Genomic DNA, 6,000 nt, shown 5'->3' on the forward strand with positions numbered 1-6,000 from the left:
TGCTTTTACTTCACGAAAATTCATTTCTTGAGATAGATGAAAGCTCTTTAAACTGGGGACATGATATTAATCTTGCACATCAAGCTCTTTCATTCTCTTTTTCTAAATCCTTTCCTCATTGCTGCAAATCCCTAATCAAAAGCTGTATCTGAATTTTCTACCAGTGCACTGAATAACTGTGTCAACTGCCTGGAAATTTAATGCAGTATATCTTAAATGCAGGCACAAAAGGGCCAAAGGACACTTCAGGAATTCATCTGGGTTGTAATATATGCATTGCCTCTCTCCAATTCCTTCCTAATGGAAAGTAAGTGAACCATTCACCTCTGCACTAAGTTTTAACATAAAAGCATCAATTGCCATCTTGTGAGTATGACGGCAAATCCAGTTAAGAAATGACAGTGTGAAATGACAGGGAAAACACCGTATTTTACACCATTTGTTATCTTGTCTCACATACTAATTAATACAAATTTTTCCCCCCACAAAGAAAGCCATTCCTCTAACAAATGCATCTGGAAAGGAGAATCAGAGAAAATCTATTAGCTGGAATGCCACAAATTAAAAACTTTGAAGAAATTTATTCTCATAGAATTTAGCAGTACTTGTGACTTTCTCATTTAATACTCAAAATTTTCATAAATATTTGGTTTTTCAACTGGCTCACCACAGAAGATATTAAATAGACCAGACTGAACATCTTGACAGACGTATGCCTGGTATATCCTGTCTATACAGAAACTGAGTATTTGATCTGGCTTGAGGTAAGAGGGGAAAAGCTATAAATTATGAGCCTCTATGCCCCTGAGCCCAAGGCAGATAAAATCAAAGCCAACACTAATTTAATTCAGGAGGATGATATGAACAAGTGTTTTAGCAAGGCCTGAAATGCACTGATGCTTCCACCATTTCTACTGAACCATCAGTCCTGGTGCTCTAAAACCTAAAAAGCTACTTTGGCTAGGTGGGCAAGGAATACTCTAAAAAATCCTCAAAACTTTTACTCCTTCTAAAACTTTTAATCCTTCTGAAACAGACAGAAGTTGGACTCAATACTCTCAGGCACACGGTGTGGCTCTTGGGGATGGCCCTGTGAAGGGCCAGAGTTGGATTCAATGATCCTTGTGGGTCCTTCCAAGCCAGCACATTCCGTGACTCTGTCATTCATCACATACACCACCTGTCTGCTTTCAAACGAGCTACAGAATGGTACCATGGCTGAAGAGGTTTGCCCTCTAGCATGTATTTATGTTTTCCCATGAAAACTTCAAACAAGAAGACTTCTTTCCTCCGCACCCCGAGTTTCCCCACAGCCTTTGGTTCACCACCATTCACGGCTTTGGCGTATAACACACATCCTACAACTGTGTCTTGACCATGTGAAGCATTTTGCGTAGACAACACTCTTTAAGTGAGGACACCGTTTTCCTTTTTTCCCCATCCAGTAAAATTAGAATTGTTTTAAAAGCAGTAATGTTGTGGAAAACAACGCAGTAGGGCTCTGAAGCTTACAGCTTGAAGCCTGTTGACTCGGTAAGAACACAGGAGTCCAGACCTGTGATACAACTGCAGCACCACTGGACAGGCAGGTACAAGATCTTTTAGTGAGGACAAGGTTGTATCACTCTCCAAAGAAAAGCATTCTAGAGACTTGCTGATGATTTTGCATTTTGTTAAACACACAGTAAGATACTTAATGAGCGTGCACTTAATTACAGTGTCCGTCAAATTATGTTCAAAAGCTGTGCATTTTCTAACAATACAACAGTAAGGCAAAAATAGTATTTTATAGCTGGAATGATCTATCAGTTCAGCGTTACATAACGTGCTGTGAGGGGATGGCCAGATTAGATCCTGTAAAAACTGCATTTGAGCTATGCTGGATGTGAAGTGCTCTCTCGGATGTGTCAGGATTGCAGCTTTCCATTAGTGCTGAAAACAGCAAGTACTTCTTGTGCCCAATCCAAAACAGTTCCCTAGGTCCGAGCAGTATAAAATCCAAAAATAGAGACACTTCCCAAAAAACCTATATTTGGATGACTTTGCTTTGATTACGTGACCCTCAGGACACCACAATAAATCCTCCCTCCCCTCGCTTGTGTCTACAAGTAGCATCCTTTTTGCAGATAAGCGATGGTGCAAGGAGCACAGCAAGGACACTCGAGAGCACACCAAGAGAAAAGCTGACCCAGAGTCGCTCTGGACGTAGAGAAAATGGCTGGCTTGTCTAGGGAGAGCACAACATCATGCCAGAGCACAGTTCCACCCCATCTCCATGGGGCTGCAAATTTATAACGTATGCTATCTTGCATATGACTGAAAACAGTGCGGTATATGGAGGAGTTCAGGGGGGAAAGGGAGACAAGAAAGACGAGAATCAATTTCCTTCAAGGGTCATCATTTCTCGAAACACTTCTTTATCGTGACTCCACACAGCGACACAGACCAAGCTTTGTTCCCCTCCTCCACCTGACAATAAAAGCGAGCAACACAACAAGGTGGTGACAGTCATTTCTAAGGGGAAAATGCTCCTGATTTATAGTCCGACTTCATAAGAAATTGCTCAGTATAAAGTGAATTTCCTATTCTATTGTCTTGCGGAGTAACAGGATCTGCTGTTTACAAACCAAGGAGTAAAAGCACCTTTCCAGTCACATTACCGCAGCCACCCCTTCACATGGCTGCACACCTCACCCTTTCCAAGGGGTTCTGTCCGCCCTGAGCCGCCCTTCTCCTTTCCCCCACCATGCTGCCCGCTCCCACCCGGCAGGGAAAGCCGAGCGAGGAGAAGCCGCGGGGCGGCCCGGGACCGAGGGCGCCGGCCCCGCGCCCACAGCCCGGCCGCCGGCAGAGCCCCCTCCCCGGCCGGCCACGCCGCTATTCCCACAGCCGGCCAGTCCCGGCTGGAAACCCGCAAGCGACTCCGCAGGCGCTGCTGGCGATCCGGCGCGGGGACGGCTCCGGCGGCGGCCGGCTGAGCCCCCGGGGCCACAGCGGGACTACGGACCCCGCCCGCCACCCGCGCCCCACCACGACGGGGCCGAACCCGGCCGGCCCCGCTCCCGGCAGCGGCGGGCCACGGTTTGTTCCCCCCGCCGGCCGTGACCTTGCGGAAGGGCTCGCCGCTCCGAGCATCACCACCGCGCCCGGCCGGGCGGCTGCGGCAGCGCTCGGGGCGGGCGGGGGGGCCCCGCCGCCAGCTGTCCGGGTGCGGGTCACAGCAGGCAGCGCCGCCGGCCGCGCTCCGCACTCCCCAGCCCGACCCACACGCAGGGTCGGTGGGGCAGGCTCCGCTTTTGCCATGTGCACACACCCTGCGGCACCGGCACCGGCACCGGGCCCCGCCCGGCCGGGCCGCCCCGCTCACCTGCGCGGCCGCCGCCGCCGCCGCCGCTCTGCGCCGCCCGCCCAGTTCCGCATCGAGCGCCGGCGGCGGCGCGCGCCACCGGCGGTGCAGGGGGGCAGCGGGGGCGGGCGGAGCGAACCACCGGCAGGCGGGGCGGGGGGAGCCGGCCGCCAGCCGCCCGCAGGGGGCGCTGCGGCCGCGGCGGAGGGGGCGGGCTGGAGGCGGGGCGTCAGGGGCACGGAGGGGACGGGAGCGCCGGAGCGCTTCTGCCGCTTGAAGCGTCGGGTTGGTGCTTTCTGTCCCCCTCCTGGAAAGCAGCCGCTGAAGCCTCGCCGCAAAGCCCGGCTCCACACGGACAAGGACACGCTGCCTTGCAGCAAGGAGGCGCAGTGCCGAGTTCTTTTCACCCTTTGTACTGAGCTACGTACTTGCCGATTCGCTAGTAGCTTCATAAGATTACAAGAGAATTTGGTTATTAAAAGCTTGACATACAGCCTTTTAAAATTCCTTCCAAGCTCCTAAAAACCAGTACGCTTCACAAACAAATCCATTTACTAACAAGACCAAAACTACCAAAGTAAACCCAAAATGCAACCAAAAGTAACCCACAATTTTTGTACATACGGAGTGCAAAATGGAGAAACGCCATTTGATATTCCTCATCTATACTTTGCCCACTGTAGAGGAATTGGGTTTTCAGAAATACCTTTCCTTCCTCCCCATTGATCTGAATGCATCATAAGGAAATGCAGCTGTTGAATAAGGGTACAGCCAACTAGGATCTCCCAAGATTGTAAGTCAAGCACCCCAGTATCTCTCCAGCGGCCAAATCAGCAAAATTAATTTGAAATAGATCAGGTATAGAGATTTAGAGCAGCAGGAGTGGACCTCAGGCCTAAATAGCATTTTATAAACGTAACTACAAAGGGTCACCAATCTCACGGACCCATCTCTTCCCCCATACCTGCTTACTTGAGGTCCATAGGCTAACCTGGGAAGCTTCTAAAAGACAAAAAACGGTTCTGTACTGATTTGCACTTTCAAAGAAAGTGAGAGTCTGAAGATGTAAACGAGGAGATTGTTTAACTACATGGTAATGAAAAGGGATGCACAAGGTTTGGGTTGGTAGAGTTAATTTCCTTCACAGTGACTGGAATGGGGCTGTGTTTTGGATTTGTGCTGAGCACAGGGTTGATAATACAGAGATGTTTTTGTTACTGCTGAGCAGGGCTCACACAGAGCCAAGGCCTTTTCTGCTTTCCATACTGCCACGGTGGTGAGGAAGCTGGGGGTGCCTGGGAGGTTGGGAGGAGACACAGCCAGGACAGGTGATCCCAGCTGACCGATTCCAGACCATATGGCATCATGTTCAGCGTACAAAATGCAAGGAAGAAGGAAGAGGGGGATGTTTGGAGCAATGGTGTTTGTCTTCCCCCGTAACAATTACACATGATAAGGCCCCACTCTCCTGGACACGGCTGGACACATGCTTGTCCACAGGAAACAGTGAATTAAATCCTTGCTTTGCTTGTGTGTGTGGCTTTTGCTCTCCCTATTCATATTCCCTATGTCTTTATCTCAACCCACAAGGATTCTGGCTTTTACCCTTTCAATTCTCCCCCCAGTTCTGCTGCTGAGGAGTGAGCCAGTGATTGTGTGAGGCTTGGTGGCTGTCTGGGTTAAATCACAATACAGAGGCAAGGAAAATCACTGTTTTCACCACTGCCATTCACAGCAATGCTATAGGTTGTACCGTACCTGGAGAATCTCTCAAATTCACACGCAGTTTTTCTCTTCAAATTAAGGAGATGCAGCCCATAGAATATAAAGCTAGAAGTTAAGCTGCAGCTCTTCTGTTGACAGCAGGGCCCAGCCATCCTCTCATCCATCCAGCATTGATGAGCTCTTGAGCTTTGCTCATTACTCCCCCTCTCATACCCCGCTCCAGCCTCCTCTAAGCCTACTCCTCTTTCTTTTTCCTCTGGTTCAGTAGATTCCAATTTAAATTTTATACTCCAGAGTAACAGAGAGGCTTCAGCAGAACAGCCTGTGGTGTGAAACCTTGCTAAACTGACCACTGCTTTCCTTTCACATTGGGACAGAGGATCATCAAACACTTAGGAAGCAGCTAATGCGGGACAGCTCTCTGCTTTCCCCCATCCTGCTGCTCCCTTTGAGGCAAGGCCAACTCCTCCTGGTGTTTCAGCTATGAACACATCAGAAATGAGCAGCAGATCAGGGGTCAGGTAAGGCCCTACTAAAATGCACTTGACAGCCGGGGCACACTGAACTCCTCTTTCAATTTTGGTGAGCCACAAAATGCAGAAAATGGAGTACAGCACATGCAATAAAAGGGTTACATTCTGAACGCAGCTGTACAAATCGAAGTGATGTGTGTATGCATAATGCATGGTCTTTGTGATACACACTTAATCCACTTCACCTATTTGCCAGCTCTGGCACACAGCAGGGCGCAGACGGAGATACAAATCTCATACTAAAGGCCAAAAGAAACTGCCTGGGGTTGCACTGCTATTTCTTTCCCACCACTTCTTGCTTCTCCTCAACATATACTCATCATTTCTTACCAGCTTTGAGGTTGTTACAGCAAGAACTTATTCCACCCTCCTCCAGTCTCATGACAGTACATCAGA

At 49.4% G+C, this 6,000-nt stretch overlaps 1 protein-coding gene across 17 annotated transcripts in view; it reads right to left on the reverse strand.

The window, feature by feature from the left end:
- Positions 1–3,424, reverse strand: part of MADD (MAP kinase activating death domain) — a 68,692-nt gene extending 65,268 nt beyond the window's left edge. For all 17 annotated transcript variants that reach the window (XM_066187957.1, XM_066187955.1, XM_066187951.1 and 14 more), the window contains exon 1: positions 3,368–3,424. The gene's annotated coding sequence lies outside the window, so the exon portion shown is untranslated. The remainder of the gene's footprint in view (positions 1–3,367) is intronic.
- Between the last annotated feature and the right edge of the window lie 2,576 nt (positions 3,425–6,000).

Source organism: Chamaea fasciata, unplaced genomic scaffold (genome assembly GCF_029207755.1).
Source record: "Chamaea fasciata isolate MVZ Bird 193981 ecotype frontalis unplaced genomic scaffold, bChaFas1.0.hap1 SCAF_7, whole genome shotgun sequence".
NCBI lineage: Eukaryota > Metazoa > Chordata > Aves > Passeriformes > Sylviidae > Chamaea > Chamaea fasciata.